At 39.5% G+C, this 27500-nt stretch overlaps 1 protein-coding gene and 1 long non-coding RNA gene across 5 annotated transcripts in view; one reads left to right on the top strand and one right to left on the bottom strand.

Annotated features, from left to right (window-relative positions):
* LOC147841917 (uncharacterized) overlaps positions 1 to 27500 on the bottom strand; it is a 202366-nt gene that overhangs the window by 89352 nt on the left and 85514 nt on the right. The window contains exon 3 of one of the 3 annotated variants that reach the window (XR_015503031.1): positions 7575 to 7709. The exons of the other annotated variants lie outside the window; for them this stretch is intronic. This is a non-coding gene — a long non-coding RNA (uncharacterized LOC147841917). Of the gene's footprint in view, positions 1 to 7574; positions 7710 to 27500 lie in introns of those variants that run through there. 3 annotated transcript variants of the gene reach the window in all.
* The window catches only part of traf3ip2b (TRAF3 interacting protein 2b), an 872991-nt gene that overhangs the window by 35987 nt on the left and 809504 nt on the right, over positions 1 to 27500 (top strand). The window lies entirely within an intron of this gene.

Genomic DNA, 27500 nt, shown 5'->3' on the forward strand with positions numbered 1-27500 from the left:
ATATATATATATATATATATATATATATATATATATATATATATACAAGTGTGGTTGTAATTACACTGTAAGAAAATCTTACTGCCTTAAATTGTTTAATCGAATCATATGAAATTTTCAAGTGGGCGTCATGGTGGGGCAGTGGGTAGCACGATCGCCTCACAGCAAGAAGGTTGCTGGTTCGAGTCCTGGCCGGGTCAATTGGCATTTCTGTGTGGAGTTTGCATGTTCTCCCTGTGTTGGCGTGGGTTATATGCGCTATAGGGAAATTGGGTAAGCTAAATTGGCCGTGGTGTATGTGTGTGAATGCAAGAGTGTATGGGTGTTTCCCAGTGTTGGGTTGCGGCTGGAAGGGCACCCGCTGCGTAAAACATATGCTGAATAAGTTGGCGGTTCATGCCGCTGTGGCGATTCATGCCTCTGTGGCGATTAATAAAGGGACTAAGCCGAAAAGAAAATGAATGAAAGTGTAATGGTGGTCATACACACACACACACACTTACACACACACACACACAAATAAAATATGTACACCTATATAAAGTAACCCAAACGAAATAATGTCTTAACATTAAAAATGAAAAAAAGAAAAAAAACTATTCAGGTGAGGTTCGAACTCGGGGCGGCGGCGGCGTAATGCAACGTGCTGACCACTGGACAACAATGGCACTGTTTCACCGATGCGTTTGGTAAAATTTTCCTCTTACCAGTAAATTTTCAAGTCATCTCAACTTACCTTAGTCAAACTGACTTGAAATATTAAGTTAGATCTTATATAGCTGAATAAATTTAGTTGAAACCTAATTATTGTGTTAAAGTAAGTTAAAGTAACATAAAAAACTTTGTTTTTCACAGTGATACTTATAAAATAAGTATGGTCAGTACACATATGAAACTGCAAGCTTTTATTTTGAATGTGTTTAATTGTGATTAATCTTTTGACAGCACTTATATATATATATATATATATATATATATATATATATATATATATATATATATATATATATATATATATATGTAAGTATATAAGTTGGTTTGGATAAACATGGTTCCTAAATTATTAAAAGTTAAATAAAATAAAAATTTAACTCAATATGTGTACACTACTGGATAAAAGTCTTGTTGCCTCTTCAAGTTTAAGGAACAGTAACTAGTAGCTTGACTTCTAGTTGATCATTTGGTATAAGAAGTGTCTTATATGAAAGGCAAAGGCCTCTAGATGATGCTTATTTGGGCACAATAAAATCTGATCATGTCTTGATTTTGACTGATTTCATCAGGACAGTAAGCTCTGACTCTGCTTAGACTAAAGTCTCATCACTGAACAGAAATAATGTCCAGTATAGAATATAAAGTCCTGCTGCAGTGGAGACAGAATGAATATTGTGTCTGACTCCATCATGAGCTTGGAGGACTGCATCCATACATCTCTGACATGACTCACATCACTGATTAATAAAGTCAGAATGGTGAAGAAAGCCTTCCTGCAGGACTCCCAGAGCTCATCAAGAGTCTTTGGATTCATCTTTAATGCCTCCTCCGTCTTACCCCGACATGCTCAATAATGTTCAGCTCTGGTGACTGGGCTGGCCATTCCTGGAGCAGCTTGACCTTCTTTGCTTTCAGGAGCTTTGATGTGAAGGCTGAAGTATGAGAAGGAGCGCTATCCTGCTGGAGAATTGTCCCTCTCCTGTGGTTTGTAATGTAATGGGCAGCACAAATGTCTTGATATCTCAGGCTGTTGATGTTGCAGATCTCTCACACACCCCAAACTGAATGTAACCCCAAACCATGATTTTTCCTTCACCAAACTTGACTGATCTCTGTGAGAATTTTGGCTCCATGCTGGTTCCAGTAGGTCTTCTGCAGTATTAGTGATGATTGGGATGCAGATCAACAGATGATTCATCAGAGAAATCCACCTTCTGACACTTTTCCAAACGATCAACTAAAAGACAAGTTATTATTTGCTGCTCTTACAACTTACAGTGCTCATTATAAGTTAGTGCACCCCTTTTGAAAATAAATAGTTTTCACCATTTCTCAGTAAACATTTTAATAGTTTATTATATTTTATTAAACTGTTATATCCATTAAAATAAGAGTTTGGCTAGGAACAACACTAAGGAATAAGCATTTTGTACAGTTAATGTTTTGTTTTTAATCCATTTTAATTCAAACATCTCTTTACCTCCTCTTTTTTGCAGATTAAATTTGGCTTAAATCTGCTATATGGATTTGTGTGGTGTAAAGTGGCCACTGTGTGAGCGCCCATTAAAACCTTTTCAATCCCAAAGCCACAGATGTGACTCTATAGCGAACCCCTAAACGTCTGTCGGTCAATCCAAGAAGCCCTGCACACTTGATGTGCATTAGACTGAAAAAAAATAATTCATTGGAATTATTTTTGTTAAAATGAGCTGGATTTAAACAAGCAAAATAAATTTAGTAGTGTCAACTTAAATTCAGTCCATATACCAACATGTGGGCTCATTCTGAAAATGTACCCCTACACTCACCGGCCACTTTATTAGGTACACCTGTCCAACTGCTCTTTAACACAAATTTCTTATCAGCCAATCACATGGCAGCAACTCAATGCATTTGAGCATGTAGACATGGTCAAGAGGATCTGCTGCAGTTCACACCGAGCATCAGAATGGGGAAGAAAGGGGATTTAAGTGACTTTGAATGTGGCATGTTTGTTGGTGCCAGATAGGCTGGTCTGAGCTGTTGATGCCAGAGGTCAGAGGAGAATGGCCAGACTGGTTCCAGCTGATAGAAAGGCAACAGTAACTCAAATAAGCACTCGTTACAACCGAGCTCTGCAGAAGAGCATCTCTGAACACACAACACGTCCAACCTTGAGGCGGATGGGCTTCAGCAGCAGAAGACCACACCGGGTGCCGCTCCTGTCAGCTAAGAACAGGAAACTGAGGCTACAATTCACACAGACTCACCAAAACTGGACAATAGAAGATTGGAGAAACGTTGCTGCTCTGATGAGTCTCCATTTCTGCTGACACATTTGGATGGTCGGGTCAGAATTTGGCCTCAACAGCAGGGGGAGATTTACTTGGCACACTTTGGGTCCATTAGTACCAATTGAGCATCAACGCCACAGCCTGCCTGAGTATTGCTGCTGACCATGTCCATCCCTTTATGAGCACAGTGTCTCCATCTTCTGATGGCTACTTCCAGCAGGATAACACACCATGCCATACAGCGTGAATCATCTCAGACTAGATTCCTAAACATGACAATGAGTTCACTGTACTCAAATGGCCTCCACTGTCCCCAGAGCTCAATCCAATAGAGCAGCTTTGGGATGTGGTGGAATGGGAGATTGGCATCATGGATGTGCAGCTGACAAATCTGCAGCAACTGTGTGATGCTATCATGTCAATATGGAGCAAAATCTCTAAGGAATATTTCCAGTAGCTTGTTGAATCTCTGCCATGAAGGATTAAGGCAAGTCTGGTGAAGAATGCTTCCAGAAAGCAGGTATGACAAAAACAAAAGCCAAAAAATAAAATAAACAAGTAAATAACGATGAGAATGTGGTAAAATCTGAAAACATGGTAAAAATCAGACGAGGGCTTTTCTTTTTCTGGATAGCTTTTAAAACACTGTCGATTGGGTTTAGGGAAGGGGGTGATCGGCAGGGCTTGACATCAACACCCGCCAAATGCAGGTAGATTTCAGCTCTGGCGGGTAAGACAGCCGCTCCCACTAGCCACTTTGGCTGGATGGGAATAATTTTTACATTGTAGTTTTCTTAAAGCAGGGTTCGACAATAAGGATGGCCCAATATGCGTGCAAATGTGATCTTAGAATCGAGAAGCAGCACGACTTATATTAATTCTGGTACTTTTACCATAAACCGACAAATCAACCATTTGATAGAGGTTGATAGTTTAGAAATGATGGGATGTGTTGAAAAAAATGCATTGAGTGTGTTAGTGACATTAGTTAGGAAATGCAATCCAAACATTTTTAATAACTGATTTCTTTTATCTTTGCCATGATGACAGCACATAATGTTAGACTAGATATTCTTCAAGACACTTCTATTCAGCTTAAAGTGACATTTAAAGGCTTAACTAGGGTAATTAGGGTAAAGTTAGGGTAATTAGGCAAGTCATTGTATAACAGTGGTTTGTTCTGGAGACAATCTAACACTAATATTGCTGAAGGGGGCTAATAATATTAACATTTAAATGGCTTTAAAACAATTAAAAACTGCTTTTATTGCAGCTGAAATTAAACAAATCAGACTTTCTCCAGAAGAAAAAATATAATAGGAAATACTGTAAAAAAAAATCCTGAATCTGTTCAACATCACATCATTTGGCAAATATTTGAAAACAAAACCAATTTGACAGGAGGGCGAATAATTTTGACTTGAAGTAAGTCCAATGACTGAAGTCACACACTGTTTACCGCACACTCAAAGCCCTCTTGAACTTGTTCCCAAACACATAAGTGAATCTTACAAGAGCTTAAACGTGACAGTCTGTCCAAGCAGCCCTCCCTTCTCACCCAGCATGAGTTCACCCAGCGTTCACACACACGACGCGATACACCTCCTGATCAAATATTCATTTATTAAACCACTTCCACTCCAGCAGGAATTATGTTTTTAAGAGTGCAGAGCATTAATTATGCAGGAGATGTCTTGAGAGCACAACACACGGTCAAACTCTGGCATATTGAGACCTCGCTACAATAAAAAAAAAAATAAATAAATAAAGTTTGGGTTCTTGGTGTAAAGTTTGTGACTCTTTCATAATAATAATATGGTTTTAATCAGTGAAGATAAATTAATTTGAACAATCACACTTTACAATTAGGTTTCATTACTTAACATATTTACTAACATTTAACAAAACATTCATTTATTCATTCCTTCGGCTTAATCCCTTCATTCATCAGCATATGTTTTACACAGCTGATGCTCTTCCAGCCGCAACCCATCACTGGGAAGCACCCATACACTCATACATTATGGCCAATTTAGCTTAGCCAATTCACCTATAGCACATGTGTTTGGACATGTGCAAGCACCCGGAGGAAACCCACACCAACACGAGGAGAACATGCAAACTCCGCACTGAAATGTCAACTGAACCAGCCGGAACTCGAATCAGCGAGCCAGAGTGTTTATGAGTGTTTCCTATTACTGGGTTGCAGCTGGAAGGGTATCTGCTGTATAAAACATATGCTGGAATAAATGGCGGTTCATTCCACTGTGACGATGCCTGATCAAAAAAAAGAGACTGAGCGGAAGGAAAATGACTGAATAAATGAATGTTTGTTACATATTTTATTAAAATGTATCAAAAATAAAAAAGCTGTAAAATCAGATGTACATCAGTGTTCACAGCCTTTGCTCAATACTCTGTTGATGCACCTTTGGCAGTGATTACAGCCTCAAGTCTTTTTGAATGTGATGCCACAAGCTCTGCACACCTGTCTTTGGGAATTTTTGCCCATTCTTCTTTGCAGGACCTCTCAAGCTCTATCAGGTTGAATGGGAAGCGACGATGTTCAGCCATTTTCAGATCCCTCCAGAGATGTTCAATAGGATTTAGCTCTGGGTAAATAGTATTCAGTTGTTGCAAAGCCACTCTGTTGATATTTTGGCGGTGTGCTTTGGGTCATTGTCCTGCTGGAAGATGAACCGTCGCCCCAGTCTGAGGTCAAGATCACTCTGAAGCAGGTCTTCATTCAGGATGTCTCTGTACATCGCTGCATTCATCTTTCCCTCTATCCTCACTAGTCTTCCAGTTCCTGCTGCTGAAACACATCCCCACAGCATGATGCCAACACCACCATGCTTCACTGTAGGGATGCTGTTAGCCTGCTGATGAGCGCTGCCTGCTTTTCTCCAAATGTAACTCCTGGCGTTCACTCAAAAGAGTTCAGTTTGAGTCTCGTCAGACCAGAGAATGTAGTTTTGTATGCTCTGAGAGTCCTTCAGATGCCTTTTGGCAAACTCCAGGCGGGGAGTGTCTTCCGTCTGGCTACTCTACCATACAGGTCTGATTGGTGGATTGCTGCACAGATGGTTGTCCTTCTGTAATGTTCTCTCTTTACAGAAAAACGCTGGAGCTCAGACAGAGTGACCATCAGGTTATTGATCACCTCCCTGACTAAGGCCCTTCTCGCCCGATCACTCAGCTTAGATGTCCGGCCAGCTCTAGGAAAAGTCCTGGTGGTTCCACACATCTTCCACTTACGGATGATGGAGGCCGCTGTGCTCATTGGAACTTTCAGAGCAGCAGAAATGTTTCTGTTACCTTCCCCAGCCTTGTGCCTCAAGACAAAGCCTGTCTCGGAGATCTACAGACAATTCCTTTGTCTTTATGCTTGGTTTGTGCTTTGACAAGCACTGTCAACCCTGGAACCTTATATGGACAGGTGTACGCCTTTACAGATCATGTCTAATCAGCTGAATTGAGCACAGGTGAACTCCAATGAAGCTGCTGAAACATCTCCTGAATGATCAGTGCAGACAGAATGTACCTGAGCTCAATGTAGAGCTTCACGCCAAAGACTGTCAATACTGATGCTCATGTGATTTCACAGATCTTTTATTTTTTAATAAATTTGCAACAATTTCAGAAACTCTTTTTTCACATTGTCATTATGGGGGATTGTGTGTAGAATGTTGAGGAAATAAATTAATTTAATTCATTTTGGGATAAGACAAAAATGTGGAAAAAGTAAAGCGCTATTAACACTTTCTAGATGCACTGTATATATATATATATATATATATATATATATATATATATATATATATATATATATATATATATATATATATATATATATATATATATATATATATATATATATATATATATATATATATGTTAAATATTTTATATAAAAATATAAAATATAATATAAATATATAATAATATATTAAAATAATATAACATTTTTTTTATTAATATAAAATATTTTAAAGTGTCTTTAATGTAATTTCTAATCAATATAATGCAGTTCTTATTATATAAAATATACATAAGATTAAATCTACATTTAAAAATCTTAAAAAACCTTACGAGCAACAGAATGTTATAAAAGTGTGAGTCCTAAACTCTCATAATCCGCACGGATGCACACACACACACACACACACACACACACACACAATGAACAAGAATACAATAAACACACGAGATAAAAGAAACAGGATTAAAGAAAAATAAAATGTGTTGAAACAGTTTTAAAAAAAAGTAATTAAAAAGAAAGAGACAAATAGTGTGAGCACATACACTCGCACACTTAAACGCACACACACACAAAGCAGCTTTAAAGCATCCATTATGGCTCAGCACATTACGGTCAAAGTTCACACGACAGATAATGAAACATATAAAGCTGTACAATCAAATTATACACAGCGCTGGACATGACATGGACACGTAAACACTGAAATCAGATATCGACGACTGAACTCAATACGACAAACACGTTAATATTGAGCTACAGCTAACAAATACTGACTTCCACCCAAAGCGTATGTGTGTACATGTGTTTGTGTGTGTGTGTGTAAGTGTGTGTGTGCTTGTGTGTGATGTAAATCTCCTGCTGCGTGAGTGTTTATACACACAAACACACACACATCCAGGTCAGTCTGTCCTGCCTCCACGGGTTCAGCAAGAGTTCAGCAGCCGTAAACTCTGCGTCACCTTCATTCACAGCATGAGAGAGAGAAAGAGAGAGAGAGAGAGAGAGATAGAGAGATAGAGAGAAGTTTAAATTAGACATGCCTGAGGCCACGGGGTCGTCTGCAGGGATCACTGTGGAAATTGCTGGAATTACAGAATATTCTGAATGGAGTATCACAGCGTGTTAAAATCCTGCACGACTGAATCAATTCATTACAATGAGACCAGATTTGCGTTAAAATAATCATCAGGCTGTTCTGTTTTCACGCAGGCGTTCTGCCGGAATTAACGGCGGTTTTGTTTTGAAAACGTCAAAGCGTGTTAGCTTCAAAGTGTATTTTGGGTTTACGAATTACGGCGAGAGTCATTAGTATGTCTGCATGTTGCTATTTAATTGTGGGACACAAAATAAGACGTTAACATCATTGTCTCGGCATAATTACAATAAACGTTAATATTGTAGTTGCGAAGAAACACCCTGGCAACCAGCATAGCAACACAATAGCAACGTGTTAAAAAACATTGACAGACGTGTGTTCAAATAGTTATTAGTTTGGTCTGTTTTCTTGAAGGGTTTCAACTCGATGTAGCTGCGTTTTTTTTTTTTTAATAGTCAAAGCGTGTTAGCTTCAAAGTGTATTTTGGGTTTATGAATTACAGCGAGAGTCATTAGTATGTCTGCATGTTGCTATTTAATTGTGGGACACAAAATAAGAAGTTAACATCATTGTTTCGGCATAATTACAATAAACATTAATATTGTAGTTGCGAAGAAACACCCTGGCAACCATCATAGCAACACAATAGCAACGTGTTAAAAAACATTGACAGAAGTGTTTAAATAGTTATTAGTTGGTCTGTTTTTTTGAAGGGTTTCAACTGGATGTAGCTGCGTTTTTTTTTTTTTTTTAATAGTCAAAGCGTGTTAGCTTCAAAGTGTATTTTGGGTTTACGAATTACGGCGAGAGTCATTAGTATGTCTGCATGTTGCTAGTTAATTGTGTGGACACAAAAGACGTTAACATCATTGTTTCGGCATAATTACAACAAATATTAATATTGTAGTTGCGAAGAAACACCCTGGTAACCATCATAGCAACACAATAGCAACGTGATAAAAAACATTGACGGAAGTGTGTTAAATGCTCAGCAGGCTGTTCTGTTTTCACGCAGGCGTTTCGTCAGAAGTAACTGTGGTTTTGCTTTGAAAATGTCAAAGCGTGTTAGCTTCAAGGTTTATTTTGGGTTTACGAATTACAGTGAGAGTCATTGGTGTGTCCGCTTGTTTTTGTTTTAATTGTGGGCCACAAAATGCAAAACTTAAATCATTTTTTTAAGCCTAATTACAATAAACGTTAATATGATAGTTGCGAATAAACACCCTGGCAACCAGCATAGCAACACAATAGCAACGTGTTAAAAAACATTGACAGACGTGTGTTCAAATAGTTATTAGTTTGGTCTGTTTTCTTGAAGGGTTTCAACTCGATGTAGCTGCGTTTTGTTTTTTTTTTAATAGTCAAAGCGTGTTAGCTTCAAAGTGTATTTTGGGTTTGTGAATTTCGTCGAGAGTCATTAGTAAGTCTGCATGTTCCTAGTTAATTGTGGGACACAAAATAAGACGTTAACATCATTGTTTCGGCATAATTACAACAAACATTAATATTGTAGTTGCGAAGAAACACCCAGGCAACCAGTATAGCGACACAATAGCAACGTGTTAAAAAACATTGACAGAAGTGTTTAAATAGTTATTAGTTTGGTCTGTTTTTTTGAAGGGTTTCAACTGGATGTAGCTGCGTTTTTTTTTTAATAGTCAAAGCGTGTTAGCTTCAAAGTGTATTTTGGGTTTACGAATTACGGCGAGAGTCATTAGTATGTCTGCATGTTGCTAGTTAATTGTGTGGACACAAAAGACGTTAACATCATTGTTTCGGCATAATTACAACAAATATTAATATTGTAGTTGCGAAGAAACACCCTGGTAACCATCATAGCAACACAATAGCAACGTGATAAAAAACATTGACGGAAGTGTGTTAAATGATCAGCAGGCTGTTCTGTTTTCACGCAGGCGTTTCGTCAGAAGTAACTGTGGTTTTGCTTTGAAAATGTCAAAGCGTGTTAGCTTCAAGGTTTATTTTGGGTTTACGAATTACAGTGAGAGTCATTGGTGTGTCCGCTTGTTTTTGTTTTAATTGTGGGCCACAAAATGCGAAGCTTAAATCATTTTTTTAAGCCTAATTACAATAAACGTTAATATGATAGTTGCGAATAAACACCCTGGCAACCATCATAGCAACACAATAGCAACGTGTTAGAAAACATGATTGTATTTGCATTAAAATAATCATCAGGCGGTTCTGTTTTCACGCAGGCGTTTTGCTGGAATTAACGGCGGTTTTGCTTTGAAAACGTCAAAGCGTGTTAGCTTCAAGGTTTATTTTGGGTTTGTGAATTTCGTCGAGAGTCATTGGTGTGTCTGCATGTTGTTATTTAATTGTGGCCCACAAAATGAGATGTTAACATCATTGTTTCGGCATAATTACAACAAACATTAATATTGTAGTTGCGAAGAAACACCCTGGCAACCAGCATAGCAACACAATAGCAACGTGTTAAAAACATTGACGGAAGTGAGTTCAAATAATCATCAGGCTGTTCTGTTTTCACGCAGGCATTTCAACAGAAGTAACTGCGATTTTGCTTTAAAAACGTCAAAGTGTTTAGGTATAATTACAATAAACGTTAATATTGTAGTTGCGAAGAAACACCCATGCAACCAACAATAGCAACATGTTAGAAAACATTGAGGAAATATGTTAAAATAATCAGGCTGTCCTGTTTTCACGCAGACATTCTGTCGGAATTAACTGCGGTTTTGTTTTGAAAAATGTCAAAGCGTGTTAGCTTCGAGGTGTATTTTGGGTTTATGAATTTCATCGAGAATCATTGGTGTGTCTGCATGTTGCAATTTAAAAGTGGACCTCAAAATGAGACGTTAAAAATAAACGTTTCAGCATAATTACAAAAAAACATTAATATTGTAGTTGCGAAGAATATCATAGCAACCTGTAAGAAAACTTCTATGGAAGTGTTTTCGAATAATTATAAGTTTGCTCTGTTTTCATGAAGGGTTTCAATAGGATCTTACTGCAGTTTCGTTGTGAAAACGTCAAAGCGTGTTAGCTTCAAGGTGTATTTTGGGTTTACGAATTGCAGCGAGAGTCATTTGTGTGTCAGCATGTGCAATTTAATTGCTATTTAATCTATTTAACTTAAATGTTTTAAGCATAATTTAAGTAAATGATTATATTGTAGTTGCAAAGAAACACCCTAACAACACTGTAGCAACATTAAAAAACATTGACAGAAATGTGTTCAAATAATCATCAGGCTGTTCTGTATTCACGCAGACGTTTTGCTGGAATTAACGATGGTTTTGTTTTGAAAACGTCAAAGCGTGTTAGCTTCAAGGTGTATTTTACGAATTATGGCGAGGGTCATTTGTGTATCTGCATGTTACTACAAAAGCCGTATGAGTTTTATTTTAATTGTGGGCCACAAAATAAGATGTTTAAAATAATTTTCATAGCAATGTGTTAGAAAACTTTGATGAATGTGTGTTACAGTAATTATTAGGTTATTCAGTTTTCATCATGTGTTTACACTGGAATTAGCTGCTGTTCTGTTTTGAAAATGTCAGTGTGTTAGCTTGAAGAATATTCTGGAACAAAAATTACACTGAGTCATGTTTATTTGAAGGCCCTACGTGTTTATTTTAATTGCAGATCACAAAATGAGACGTCTAAATCATTGTTTAGGTATAAACACAATAAATGTTAGTATCATAATTGTGCAGAAACACCCTGCGTGTTAGCTTCAAGATGTATTCTGGGTTACAAATTATGCAATTCTGTCTATGAGTTCTGTTTTAATTGTGAGCTAAAAAAAACGAGACCATTAAAATCATTGTTTAGGCATAATTATAATCACGTTAATATCGTTTAATTGCATAGAAACACTCTGGCAGCCAGCAGAGCAACATGTTAGAAAACTTTGATGGATGTGTGTTACAAAAACTAATAGATCGTACTGTTTTTATGAAGGGTTCATGCTGGAATCAAACCGTTTTGTTTTGAGAATGTCAAAGTGTGTTAGCTTGAAGAATACTTTGGGACACAAATTACAGCAAGAGTCATTCATTTATCTGCATGTTGCTCCAAGGCGATGCGAGGTTCTTATAATTGCAGTTCACAAAATGAGACGTTTAAATCATTGTTTAAGCATAATTACAATAAGCATTAATATAATATCTGTATATGTAATTGCACAGAAACATACCAACATATTAGAAAATATTGATGGATGTGTGTTCAAATAATTATTAGGCTAGTCTGTTTACATGAAGCGTTTACACTGGAATTAGCTGCAGTTTTGTTTTGAGAATGTCAAAGCGTGTTAGCTTCAAGGTGTATTTAGTAATACAAATTACAGCGAGAGTCATTCTAATTGCTCCAAGGGCATATGAGTTTCTGTGCAGATCACAAGACATTTAAGACACATTCAATTAATTTTGATATCACAATTGCACAAGCAACCATCAAAAAACTCCATGAAATGTGTTAGAAACCATTCGATATGGATGGATGTGCGTTAAAATAATTGTTAGTTTGCTCTGTTTGTAGGGGCTTCCATCGGAAATTAACTGCAGCTTTGTTTTGAGAACGTCAAAGTGTGTTAGCTTGAAGAATATTTTGGGCTATAAATTACAGCGAGGGTCATTTGTGTTTGCTCCAAGGCTATACGAGTGTCCTCTAATAGCAGATCACCAAATGAGACATTTAATTCACATTTTTAGGCATGCATGTAATCAATGTCTATACTGTATTGTGTTGTATAGGGAGTTCTGAAGCCATTCTATAGTTTAATGTGAAGCACAGATGAATATTCAAGTGGTTAAATTCAAGTTCAGTCCAATCAATCATGACAAGCATGTCAATCATTCTTCATATATTCACAATTCAAACTGTGTATCGTTCATGACAACACGAAAAACCTTCCCCAAGACTGTTTGTTTCTGTTAATATAAGCAATCGGTGGAGAAATGCACTTAGTTCTGCATTAAATGGCTTCATTTTGACCCGTAACAACGAGTGTTTGATAGACCTCCGTGAAGTTGGCACCCCATAAAAACAAATAATCCCCAAAACTATGCCATTCGTTTGTGCTACGTTTGTGCTGATTTGTGCCGTAAAAACGAACGTTTGTGCTGGTTTGGGGTCTGAGATAGCATTATTTGTGCTCGATTTGTGCTGGTTGGTGCCGTTAAAACGAACACGGTATCTGTTTTCCTCTCTTAGATATAAGCAAAATATTTCGGGAGCCGTGACGTCATTCTCCACCCCAGGTTGTCTAAATCAGAGGGACCCCCCGAAGGGTCGCGGGACAATGAAGGGGGAGGGGGGGTCGTCTGGTGATTTTCAAAAATCAATTAATTTTTAATAAACCTTAAGACTTACTGTATTTTATCATTAACCTACTAAAGAGAAAAAAATAGTCGTTTATAGTTACTACAAACTATATATTACTATAGTAGCTTAAAGTTACTAGTTCTATTGGATTGCGACTTCTCGGGTAATTACATTATACTAAAGACACAGCAATACTGTCAGATGCAGCAGATTGATTTTATAACACCAGGTTAAACTAGCCCATTAACAGCACTGACATACATAAAAAAAAAACAAAGAATAGACTTGGGTCTATTGGTGTGTGTGTGCGTCATTGCATACAAGGTTTCTGTATTTATAACCACCACCTCAGAGAATACTGGGGGTCACGAGTCACTGGCATTGTCATTTTGGGGGTCGCGGGCTGAAAAGTTTGGGAACCCCTGGTCTAAATCACACCAAACTGGTCTCATTTGTTTGTGCTGTTAAAATAAACACTTTATCTATTTTTATTGCTTAGATATTGCCTGATCTAAATATTTCAGGAGCCGTGACGTCACTCTCCACCCCAGGTTGTCTAAATCGTACAAAACAGGTGTCATCCATTAGTGCTGGATTTGTGCTGGTTTGTGCTGTTAAAATAAACACTTTATCTATGTTTATTGATTAGACATTGCCTAATCAAAACATTTCGGGAGCCGCGATGTCACTCAGCACCCCATTATTTCCTCTAAATTGCACAAAACAGGTGTCATATGTTAGTGCTGGATTTGTGCTGGTTTATGCCATTAAAATAAACACTTTATCTGTTTGTATTGTTTAGATATTGCCTAATCAAAACTTTGGGAGCCGCGACGTCACGCGACGTTTTGCGCGATTTAAAGAAAATGGGGTGGAGAGTGACATCACGGCTCCCGAAATATTTAGCTTATATCTAAAAGAGGATACCGTGTTCGTTTTAACGGCACAAACCAGCACAAATCAAACACAAACGACCTGTGCTGTTTTGAAGTCATTTGCGTAACATGGGGTGGAGAGTGACGTCACACGGTCAAAATAGTAATGCTTAATATCTCAGACTCCAAACCAGCACAAACGTTCGTTTTTGCGGCACAAACGTAGCACCAACAATTTCTACCAAACGAAATTCGTTTTAAAAAGATAATTTTTCAGACATGCTTTCAGTTTCTCCATCTCACTCACAGCGAGTTTAGGCAAGGGAATGTTCATTCATTCATTTTCTTGTCGGCTTAGTCCCTTTATTAATCCGGGGTCGCCACAGCGGAATGAACCACCAACTTATCCAGCAAGTTTTTACACAGCGGATGCCCTTCCAGCTGCAACCCATCTCTGGGAAACATCCTTACACAGATTCACAAACTACGAACAATTTAGCCTACCCAATTCACCTGTACGGCATGTGTTTGGACTGTGGGGGAAACCGGAGCACCCGGAAGAAACCCACGCAAACGCAGGGAGAACATGCAAACTCCACACAGAAACGCCAACTGTGCCAAGGCTCAAACTTGTGACCCAGCGACCTTCTTGCTGTGAGGGGACAGAACTACCTACTGCGCCACTTCTTCGCCCATGCTTTAAACACTATTGGAATATTAATAATATTAATAATATTAATAATAATAATAATAATAATAAACCACATGGACTTGACAAACATTGACTCTGTTATGATTAAACGTGTCTATTATTTTATTTCATTAATAGTCAAATCGTGCATTCTGAACTGTTTTTCCAGGTCAACCATGATCCTTACATGACACTGAATGCTCTGACTGTTGCGGATGCGCACATTGTGATATTGATGCTGAAACAATATTTTACGCAGCTCTTATCATAGCACTGTTATGTCTCCATGCAGACCTTTCACTGGGATTAACTGCAGCTTTGTTTTGAAAACGTCAAAGCGTGTTAGCTTAAAAGAATATTTTGGGATCCAAATTACAGAGGGGTCATTTAAGTACCCGCATGTTCCTGCAAACCCACATGACTCTCTTTCTGTTGTAAAACACTAAAATGAGACATTTAAACCCTTATTTTAGGCATTCACCCTATGCTTTCATTTCATCTTATATATTTTGACCACATCTGTGTGTGTGTGTGTGTGTGTGTGTGTGTGTGTGTGTGTGTGTGTGTTTGTACACTGTAAGTATTGTTACAACTATATTAAACTGTATTAATTTCACTTACTTCGAATACACTATTGACTATGCTTATATGGACATCTGTAGTCTAGTTATTTGCCCTAATTGACAATATTGTAGGGCGAGGCAGTGGCGCAGTAGGTAGTGCTGTCGCCTCACAGCAAGAAGATTGCTGGTTCGAACCTCAGCTCAGTTGGCGTTTCTGTGTGGAGTTTGCATGTTCTCCATGCCTTCGCGTGGGTTTTCTCCAGGTGCTCTGGGTTCCCCTACAGTTCAAAGACATGCGGTACAGGTAAATTGGGTAGGCTAAATTGTCCGTAGTGTGTGAATGTGTGTGTGGATGTTTCCCAGAGATGGGTTGTGGCTGGAAGGGCATCCGCTGCGTAAAAACTTGCTGTATAGGTTGGCGGTTCGTTCCGCTGTGGCGAACCCGGATTAATAAAGGGACTAAGGTGTTTACGTGAAGTGAAGTGCTTTCATGTAAGTTTTCTGTCATTTTGGCTGACTTTAACTTTCACTCATGGACTTTTCATTCATGCCCCCGTGTAACCTGGGCTATTAGAGGCAAATAAGGAGTAAGGACTGGTGAAAGTGTTATGGAATTTAATAACGCACGCCAAATAAAAAGAAAAAACTTGCGTGTGTATGTGTGTGTGTGTGCAGTCCGTTACTGACAGCTGCGTGTGTGGATCTTATCAGAAAATATGGTGAAAAGTCCTACATGACGGTAATAGTTTGATTGCTGTGTTTACTTCAGTAATGCCACTATTATCTGCATACTCCACATGTCTTAATTTTATTTCTGTTTAGTTCAGTGATGACTTTAGTCGGATTAGGGTAATCAAAAATGGCTGTTTGGAGCTCATGTAGGCCGACAGTTGTACATTCATGTTTATCTGAACAAACAGTGAGTAAACACAAGTACATCTTACTGAGCATCATTTATTTTCATCAGCAATTATCATAGTAGAGCACTTTCTCCAGCAGTTTGTGATGCATTTTGGAAACAGGAGATAAGCCCCTGGTCTAATGCGCCACCTGGCTTGAGAAACCCGTTCTCAAAGACTTACTTTAGTCATTATTTGGGTAGCACACATATTCTGAATGCCTTCGGCAGAATTCAAATGAGCCATTTTAATCTAGATTCAAGTGTTCACACTTAGCTGATGATCTATCAAAACCTTGCTTGGCATGCTGTCCCGGGAGAGAGCCCCGAGCTCAAGGGATCCTCGAGCCCGGGGCTTCCTCACAATGTCACAATGAGGGTATATAGATTTACCATAAGGCCATAAGGACACCTGCATTCTGTTCTGTAACTCATGATAAAGCACACCTGCACGTGCGCCCACACTCATTTGTACTGACATCTAAAAAAATATGAGTACCCAACTTACAGTTGACAGCTCAGTGGACAGTGAACAAGATATATTGTTGAGCATTGTTTTGGCTGAGTCATCACTTTTGAAACAGGAAGGAAAAGATCTTAACTGGACATGGGTAAGACTCCTGAATAAGGGTGTCACGATCCTCCAAATCCTCGATTCGATTACATTTTCGATTCTAAAGGTACGATTCGATTCGATTTTCAATTATGAATAATTAATTAATTAATTAATAACGAATTAATTATTTGTAGCCTACCGTTTAAACTACCTGACCTGCATGGTCTTTGTTTTAACCATAAACAAATCATACAGTAAATGAATAAAGGCAAGATACACACATAATTACCACCTGTCAATCACTTTTTCTGCGGGACTCGTGAAAAGGCAGTGATCTGTGTCGTTATAATGGCGTCGGTAAAAAAGACGCACAACCAACAGGAACCAGCCAACAGTATCTGAGGTGTTCGCTAAAATGACTAAGTACAAGTGAGTGAAAGACTGAAGCAGTCCTCTGACTGCCTGGACCTGCTGTCTCGAGCGCATAGCTGTGTGTGCGTCTGAGTCTGTTTGGTCACGTGATGTGCATTTTCAGAGGTAGAGAGGAAGGAGGGCTGCTCAGAAATGCTACACGCCACTGTGGATGTCAAATCGTTGTCGTTCTAAAATGCCATTTAAAAACAAAGACAGTGTAAACAGGGCCTGAGTGTGTACTTTTCGCGAGCGGATTTGCAACGGGGGCGGGCGGAGGATCGCGATGCCGGTGTTGTCTATCGGACGAACCGTACATAATACGTACATAGCAGAGCTTGCAAAACTGTGTTTTTTTGTCGACAACACGAACGTTGTCAACATAACTCACTGGAAATCCAAAATGCTTAGACACCGGCAACTTCATTGAAAGAGGAGAGGGTTTAAGTTCTGTCGACGGGTCTCCTGCTTCTGCAGTTTAACAAGCACTTCAACAAGCCTGTTTTTTTCCCGCTTGGCAAGCCAAGCTGACGTGACATGGGGGCGTGGCAGCATCGACGATTCTATTTTTTGATTCGATAATCGAAATTGAGCAAAAATTTCGATCGATTTCGATTATAAATCGTGACACCCCTACTCCTGAAAGACCCTGAGACTTTATTGGTGGCGGGCACCTAGGAGATTTAAGATCCCATTAGCGAAGAAGCTGATGGAGGTGTGTAATGTGTAAATTTGGGTGGAGTATTAAGACAGAAATGTATTCAAACTGTGTGCAAGCCTGTGTTCAGCAGACACTCGAACGACCTGTCTCTGATGTTACTGATGCTGTAACAATAAACTGCTTTGCCTAAAGACTTCGGAGATCTCAGACTTTGTCATTTTTGGAAAAGTTTGACTTAGAGACTGAGTATTTTGCTGACCAGAATCTTTTTTCCACAACACACACAGCTAAATCTCCAATGTGATATAATTGCAAGAGAATTGTGCTTCGAAATGACTATTAAAAACAGCCGCATTGACTTCCTTTCCATTAAAGCTACATGTCTTCACCCTTCCTATGTAACCTCTGAATCAGTCAATTCATGTCTCCTGTATTTCTACATGTGTTTCACTGCTGTTGGGAAACTCAGTCAAATATTCATCTGCTGATGTTCCCACCTGCCCTTTTTTCCGCGCCTCTTCCTCTCTCTAGCGGATGGATTAGGCCGTCGGAAGGGATTCTGGGATTCTCTGCTGATTGTGTCCTGACTAAAGCAGATCAGTGGCTACTCGCATTTAGCTGAAGCAGAACACGAAGTACTGAGCGGCTCACTCACCTCGCTTTCCCTCTGCGCTCATGCCATCACACGCTTGACTTCAAGAAATGCTCTCTCTCTCTCTCTCTCTGTGTGTTAAGAACTAAAGCTGTGTTGATTATGATCTTCATAGGCAGATGATAAAAGTATATTCAGGTGCTTTTGCACGCAGACAACATGAGGTAATTCAGGATGTTCTCTGTAACGCATTGTTTACATGGAGAAAATGCTCCTAGGGTTTCAGTTTCTGAATGTTTAATGTCACACATGCTGTGTGAAATTAAATATTACAGTCTTCAGTGCATCAAATGTACATCTTTTGCTGCTGTTCCAAAGCAATATAATGTTTCTGTGGTGAACAATAGATGTTTAGAAGAATGTGCATGCTGCTCTTGTAAAACAAGCACCTGAATAGTCAACAAAAGATGACATTTCATTACACTTGTGGTTGAAAATTTTATAAATAAACTACATTTAACGTTAAATAAATTTTAAAAAGTCATGGCATTGAACAATGTAATTTAGGCCCAATCCCAATTCTATTTTTGTACCCCTTGCCCTTTTCCTTGAAACAGAGTGTGAAGAGGAAGGGCTTCAATATGTACCCCTAAGAAATGGGACAGCACTATAAGTAAGTTCACTCTTTTTAAGAGACTGTCACGGCTGTTGTTGCTATTAAATCATGTTGACAGAATTTAAACTGAAGCATCTAAAAACATCCACACACACATTCACACACACTACGGACAATTTAGCCTACCCAATTCACCTGTACCGCATGTCTTTGGACTGTGGGGGAAACCGGAGCACCCGGAGGAAACACACTCTAAGGCAGGGAGAACATGCAAACTCCACACAGAAACGGCAACTGAGCCGAGGTTCGAACCAGCGACCCAGCGACCTTCTTGCTGTGAGGCGACAGCACTACCTACTGCGCCAGGAACAGCTGTGTGAGAGGTGCATGATGGAACATGTAGTCCATACACCTGTGAATGTGCTGCTCTGCAGCCGCTAGATTGCTGGTGATCATAACACTAATACTCCTATTTGAGTATTTTTTAAAATCATTCTTAATGTTATTATGTTGAAAATGCACTAATTGTGTATAATAAATGATTAAATACTATGCTTTTGAATTGCATTATGGTATCTTGACCTTTCTTTTAACAATTTTAAGCACATTTTACAGACTTATTTCTCTAGATATTATTATTTCTTATACATTATATTACGCCAAACTGCTAACATGTCAATAAAAGTCACTTTGTTGAACTGTAGAGTTGAATTTTCGTCATCAAAAGTCACCAGAGCAGAGATCAACAGCCTATAAAGCAATTCACAACCTCAAATAAACAGTAAACACTTGTGAATCACAATACAGGAACTGACAGATACTCATTACACTGCAGCACAGACTCAACTCAAGCATCTTTGAGCAACCCTCAGATCCACACCTGTTTAAAACCTGCGTCCTGACAGAAGTGGCGTTCTGAAGAGGCCCAGAGGTGAGATGAGATCTGCCAGAGCAGCTTTCCATAATCTGTCTGCGCTACCGGGCCGATAAGCCTAGATTTGCATGGCGAGAGGACATAGCTGTTTTCAAACCTGATGCTGACATGTTGAACCAACTGCAGACATAATCCATATTCACAAACACAAAGGTGCTGTCTCCTCAGGATATCGGATTGATGGCTTACAACTCGCTCGCCTTGTCTTAGCCCAAGCACATACACACACACACACACACACACTAACACACATACATACACACACACACACACACACACACACACACACACACACACACACACACACACATTTACATTTAGTCATTTAGCAGACGCTTTTATCCAAAGCGACTTACAAGTGAGGACAAGGAAGCAATTTACACAACTAAGAGCAACAATGAATAAGTGCTATAGGCAAGTTTCAGGTCTGTAAAGTCTAAGAAGGGAAGTATTAGTAGTATTAGTTTTTTTTTTTTTTTTTGTACAGTTAGTGTGATATTCAAAGAGGCAATTGCAGAATAGGAAGTGAAGTGGAGACTAAATAGTTGAGTTTTTAGTCGTTTCTTGAAAGTAGCGAGTGACTCTGCTGTTCTGCTGCAGTTAGGGAGTTCATTCCACCAACTGGGCAGATTGAATGTGAGAGTTCGCGAAAGTGATTTCTTCCCTGTTTGGGATGGAACCACGAGGCGACGTTCATTCACAGAACGCAAGTTTCTGGAGGGCACATACATCTGCAGAAGTGAGAGCAGATAAGAAGGAGCAAAGCCAGAAGTCGCTTTGTAGGCAAACATCAGAGCTTTGAATTTGATGCGAGCAGCAACTGGCAGCCAGTGCAAACGGATGAGCAGCGGAGTAACATGTGCTCGTTTAGGTTCATTGAAGACCACTCGTGCTGCTGCATTCTGGAGCAGCTGAAGAGGCTTAATAGAGTTAGCTGGAAGCCCGGCTAGTAGAGAGTTGCAGTAATCCAGTTTGGAGAGAACAAGAGCTTGAACAAGGAGTTGAGCTGCATGTTCAGATAAGAAGGGTCGGATCTTTCTGATGTTATAGAGTGCGAATCTGCACACACACACACACACACACACACACACACACACACACACACACACACACACACACACACACACACACACACACACACACACACACACACACACACACACACACACACACACACACACACACACACACACACACACACACAGCAGGACTAAGGCCCCGTTTACACTTATACGTTTTAGGGTGCTTTCACATCTGTAGTTTGCTTCATTTGGTCCGGACCAAGGGTAATAAATGAGACATTGTTGCATTTTCTGCCGTCTTTGGGTCGTTTCCACACCACACTGCTGGCTTTGGTCCGAACCAGTTGAAACGAACCAAAATGCAGTCATTTGACAAAATCCACATCTCTCATTGGCCAGATGTTGTTGAACATATTTCCTAAACTGCTTATTGATTGGTCAGAATTCACGTGCGGGAAAATGCCAGTGAACTCCCGCAGGTAAACAAAACCTTTTACTCTGGAGGGACGACTGCGCTGGCTGATTGTATCCCTGCTTTAGACAAACTATACATTAGGAAAATGAAGCGCTGCGGCGGCTGGAAAACAGTGTTTAATGCATCACTCGTCACTTCAGGAGGAGACGTGAATTCATTTAGCTAAACTGCGACATGGTCATCTTGCGGAAATACTACCAATGATCCATCAGGTAATGTTTTCCTCTCTCTCTCTCTGTTGGTAAAATGCTGTCAACAAATATTTTCCTCCATATCCCATAATGCACAGCGCATCAGCCTACGGCAGCTGAATTAGTCCAAAGTGTGCAGTACTTTTTGCGGTTGGACCTGTTCCAGCTCTGCTATTTTCATTTTGTTATTAACAGCTTAACAGACACTAAAACTGTTAAGGTTGTCGTGTAGCTGCATATTTACATGAGCGTCATCTTTACTGTATGCATATTTATAACAAAACGGAGCCTACAGCATTACTGCCTCCTTTTATTATCATTAAAACATATGAACACACCCTCTCTTTTGCTGAATATCAGCTTTAATAATCAATGATGGGCATTATTGAAGTATAGCGTACAATAGGTTTATACAATATAGGAAATAAAGGCAAGAATCAGTGTACAAGGTTACACTAATATCAGAGTTTCCTCTAAGCCCATTGCGATACACTGCAGTGACAAAAGCTACACACCTTATGGATAAAAAATATATATAAAAATAAATGTAAATGTTTAGCTTGTACGGTTGAACAGTTCAAATACTTGTTCAGTTATTTACTGCTGTCATTATAAAATAAATAAATGAACACCATGACTCCTTGTGTCGATGTCAGTCTGAATAGCCGTGCCAAACCCCCCCAAATTTAAAGCTAGGGGAAACACTGATCTCAATCTTTCTAAAATGATAAAGTATTTCCAAATAGTCGTAATCAAGTTATCTGGTGAAACTGTATTCATATCGCAGAATAACAAAACATCGCAATGCTTGATTTTTTTTTTTTTCAATATTGTGCAGGCCTAAGGAGGACGGTTTAAATCATGCACGCTCCACAATGATGATGGTTTCCTCCTGTGGTTTATTTATACATGCATCACATGAACGGACACTTACAGACACACACACATGAACGAATTGTGCAAAAACCCATGAATGTTCTACCGCAAGATGCACGTGACTCTCTCTATACTTTAGGCTATATGTTCTGGTACAGATGCCCATGAGTGGCGAACTGAGGGATCATGGGAATTCTTGCTTAGTCTAAAAATAAATTCAAGCCACCAAATGTATCACACAGAACACACATCGCCAAATACTTTAAAAAAATCATCATTAAAAGTCTCTTGCAAGCTTATTTACTTCAGTTTGATTGTGTAAAGTTCTGCAAATACAAAAAGGATTGATTTTGTGAGCTGTGACTGACTGACTGACTGACTGACTGACTGACTGACTGACTGATTGATTGATTGTATTTCAAACTACTTACATCATTAACTTTAAAAAAATGCACCATTAACCACATTACAACACACTAAAACAACATCAACCACATAACAACACACTAAAACCTTAGGAACACCCTAGGTGAGCCAAGCTTGTGGCATCATATTCAAAAAGACTTGAGGCTGCAATCGCTGCCAAAGGTGCATCAACAAAGTGTTGAGCAGAGGCTGTGAACACTAATGTACATCTGATTTTACAGATCTTTCATTTTTAATAAATTTGCAACAATTTCAAAAACTCTTTTTCCACATTGTCATTATGGGGGATTGTGTGTAGAATGTTGAGGAAATAAATTAATTTAATCCATTTTGGAATAAGGCTTAATTTGTGAATTGCAAGTTCCTGAAACAGATTTGAGCAACTGATCCGGCAAGTTACCCGAGGATGTAGAGGTGGCGTGCACTAAAGTGATGAGAGAGGGGAAGGTTGGATGGCGGAGGGGTATCACGGACGTAAGTGAAGCAGGGGGGTTGTCATGGATGAAAGTGAAGAGGGTTGGGGAGTTGTGGAAGAAAGTGAAAGTGAACAGCGGACAGGGGAGGAGGGCGTTTGAGAAGGGGGATCTTTAGCCCTATTAATAATATACAATCATCCACATGACTGCCAAAAACTGTCTACAACTTACAAGTAACAACAGGGTTCAACGCTAAGGATCTTTTCTACTGGCCCGATCGGACCAGTGGTTCCGATTTTTACTTGCCCTGGCAATATTTTCACTGGTCCTACCAAAAAAAAAAAAAAGTTAATAGCTATTTCGTAGCCAGAAATTAAAAACAAAACGTGTCAAAATGTTTGTAATTCAAGAATTTAAATATTTTAAAAGTGTTAATAAATGTATGAGCAAAATGTTTTGGTCGTGGTGTACCTTGTAAATGTCTGCTTCCAAGACGTTAGAAACAAATGTTTTCCTTTAGCATCATCACTTGATGTTGCCGCCTTGTTGCTGTCTCTTCGCTGTACTGGTTGTTACGAAAAAAATAACGTGCTCACATCCAATCAGATAAGAGGAAATGAGCATTTCAAGGTAGCATTTGAAGGCTTAAACACAAACTGTTTCTTGATTCTGACTGTTTTTGCACGCAATTAACAAATAGTCACAGGCAAATTAAACTTAAGTGACAGGACATCAGTGGCCCGATCGGGCCAGTAACGATCCTGTCTACTGTCCCGAGCATCTCACACGCTGGCCCCGGGCCATCGGGCAGTGCTTATTGTTGAGCCCTGAACAACACATTAAACAGTAAGAACACCCTAGCAACTACATAGCAACCAAGCAGCAACATCCTGCTCACTCTCGTGAAACCAATATGGAAGTAACTGAAACTGCAATTCATCGACTCGCCTTTGGGGGCTGGCTCCAGAAACTCCAGACTGACTGCAATGCTAAATTGGCCAATTTTACAACTAATAAAAACATTTTTATAGCCTGGTACAAGAAACGATTGTGGTGTATTTAGCTAATATTACCCTTCAAGACAACTGTGAGGGGGTGATTGTCACGTTTAGCGTGAACAAAACGGAAACAAAACGGGAACAAAAGGTTGCGGATTCAAGTGCAGATTTTAATATAATATAGTGCAAAAACAGTGAACAAAAATCCAAAAATATCAAAGAGCAAAGTAACAAACAAACAAACTAAACAAGAAACTAAGACAGGTTAACACGAACCAGACTATAGCAAAATACAAGAACAAGATCAAGAAACTCGGTATTCAAGACTTACTAGGACTGGAGACAAGAAAGACAACGACGCGATCATCAACAGTTGTGGAATGATAGAATATATAGTCCAGTAATCAACGGTAAAACAGATACAGCTGTGATGGCAGATCAGTGTATGTGTTCCGGTGTATGCGCGTGGTAAGTATGGAGTTGTAGTCATTTTGGGACGCTGTAGTTCCTTCTGAGTCCTGTTGAACTACAGCGCCCTCAGGTGGTCACTGACCGTCGTGACATTGATTTTTTTCCTAACTCATCAGTTTCATTTTTATTAACTTTTATTAAGTCTGCATAATTAAGGGCGTGGCCGCTTGAGTGACAGCTAGGTCTCGCTTGTCAGGGTTCTGCCACTTTGGTCTTGTAAATTCTTGTTTTGGTGGCAGAGCTCTGACACTACTCATGTCTGGTCCTGTTTCTGTCTCTGTGTGCGTGCGCCGTCGTGGGTGTACGCAGAGTGTGCACGCTCCTGCTTGACGCGGCCGCGCGCGCGCTCTGCGTCCCTCAGACGCGTGCGCTCTTGTACTCGTGTTTGTGTTTTTCGTCTGTCAGCAGCATGGTGTTTCATTCCCAGCGTCTCAGTCTTGTTGGTTTCGGTTTTGGTCGGCGCTGGGATGAAGCATGCACGCTGCGTGTGTGAGCGCACAGTGAGTGTTTTCATTCATCGTGTGCTCGTGTCTTGCGTCTTTTGTCAAAGCACGTGGCTCGGTGTTTACATTGTGGTCACGTGCTTTTGTCGTGTGCTTCAGTGTTGTGTGTGTTGTCATGAACATGCGGTTAATGAGTTCTCTCATTGGCTGCATGTTCTTGTCCTGTTAAGTGAGCGCATGGCTTGTGTTGTCTCTCTGTGTCATGCGCTCTCCCGTCTATCGTCTTGTCCCACCCTCCTTGTTAACCCATTATTAGTTAATTGTGTTCACCTGTTTGTGTGTTAATTTTCTACAGTTTATATACCCCTCACATTTGCTGTCCTGTGCCAGTTCGTCATCATATGTTGTTGTTTGAAGTTTAGTCCTGTCGTGTTTCCAGTCCTCATCCTTGCCAGCCTGCCCAGTCCTGTTTGTATGTGTATGTATTTGTTTAGTTAATGTTTTCCCCCTCGGGGTAGTTTATTTTGCTTTTAATTTTATGTTTATTATTTAATAAATTCCCCATTTTCCTGCACTTGAGTCCTCGCCCCTTTTTCCCCATTTCCCCTCACCAACCCTGACATCGCTGGTCGCTGTTACTTCACCTCAGCTGATTCCAGTTGATTATCTGCTGAACTCAACATAGACAGTTGAAACAAAAAGTTTACATACACTCTAAAAAAGCAACATAACATTTAAATAAAAAGTGTCTGATGGTAAATCTAACTTGGTCTAACTTAACAGGAGATATGTCCTGTGTATTTGTTTAATTTAAGATCATTTATCATTTATAATGTTCTTTAGAGCTGTAATGCACTCCAGAATCTGTCAGATTGATCAGCTGTAGGCTCTAGAACAGTCGTCTGAAGTGTAGTCATACAGTGTTATGCTGGAGTTCATCAATAGCCCTGCATTTATCAACACAGACTATATCTGAAGTGTTTGGAAGTGATTAGCGTTTTCCTACTATAGAAAAATGTTTGGTGGCTCAATGTATTACAGCAGTGTTTTTAAAAGTCTAAACACTATTGATATAGTTTACAACCAAGCACATATGGTCAGAACACAAACGAGTCACAGGTAATAAAGTATTAAGCTTTCTCCCAAAGTAAAGTCTGTCTAAGCAGAATGCTAGCAGGCGTCTGTAGCTGAGCTCACGCTCCGCCTCTTCGCCCTTGTTTGGTATCCCTTAGTCGGTGCGATGACATGTAAACAACATGCCAATGGTTGGCCACGCCTACTGCTAGCTTCATTTGTGCTCTTCAGAAACCTATGGGTGACATCACAGATAGGACGTCCATATCTTTTCCAGTCTATGATAGCAATCCATTCAAATACACAAAACAACCACATAGCAACAACCTAGCAATCACATAGCAACACTCTGCAAGTACAATCAACCATGTGACACTGTCTCAGCAACATACAAGTAATAACATAATAAACAATAAGAACACCCTAGCAACTAGAGTACATATCAACCCATCAGTACATAGTCAACCACATAGTAACACCCTAGCAACCACATAAACATACAATTATCCCAGTGAAGAGGTTGAAATCAGTCACTGAACTGTCTGAGTTTGATCTTCGACGGCCTGAAGGTCAGAACTAAATACTGCAGATATTACGGAGACCGTGGCCATTTTTCACAGCTCATTTTTTACGCAAATGAAACATGCTCTATATTTAGAGAATAAAGGTCAGGGAGTCAATCTGGATTAGGAAACATTATGAACATTACGATATTAAACACACAGAGCTTACACACACACACACAAAACAACATGCAACAATCCAATATGTTGAGCAACTCAATGGGAATATTCAACGTAACACTGCCGGCTGTTACCGAACCGAGCTTAATCTGCATACGGCGCAATGCTTCAACCAATGGCGAACGAGCAGGTGACCCTTGGCCGAGGTGAATGAAGCCTGTTGCAGGTATTAGAGGACGTGTTAGCATATCCATTACTGAGCGCTAGCAGCTGCAGCGATGGAGACAGGGTGTAAACTAATTAGGCTGAATGTATGTCACAGCGCTGGCACCAGCCGCGCATACAGCGGATTACACACTAATGCTGCCACGAGGGGAAAGCATGGAGGATAATCCGTCCTCCTCTATAGGCTGATGTAATTCATGGTATAGACGGGGAAACACGCCTTAATGTGGAAAAAAAAAAT

The sequence above is a fragment of the Danio rerio genome, chromosome 11, assembly GCF_052040795.2.
Source record: "Danio rerio strain M-AB ecotype USA chromosome 11, GRCz13ab, whole genome shotgun sequence".
NCBI lineage: Eukaryota > Metazoa > Chordata > Actinopteri > Cypriniformes > Danionidae > Danio > Danio rerio.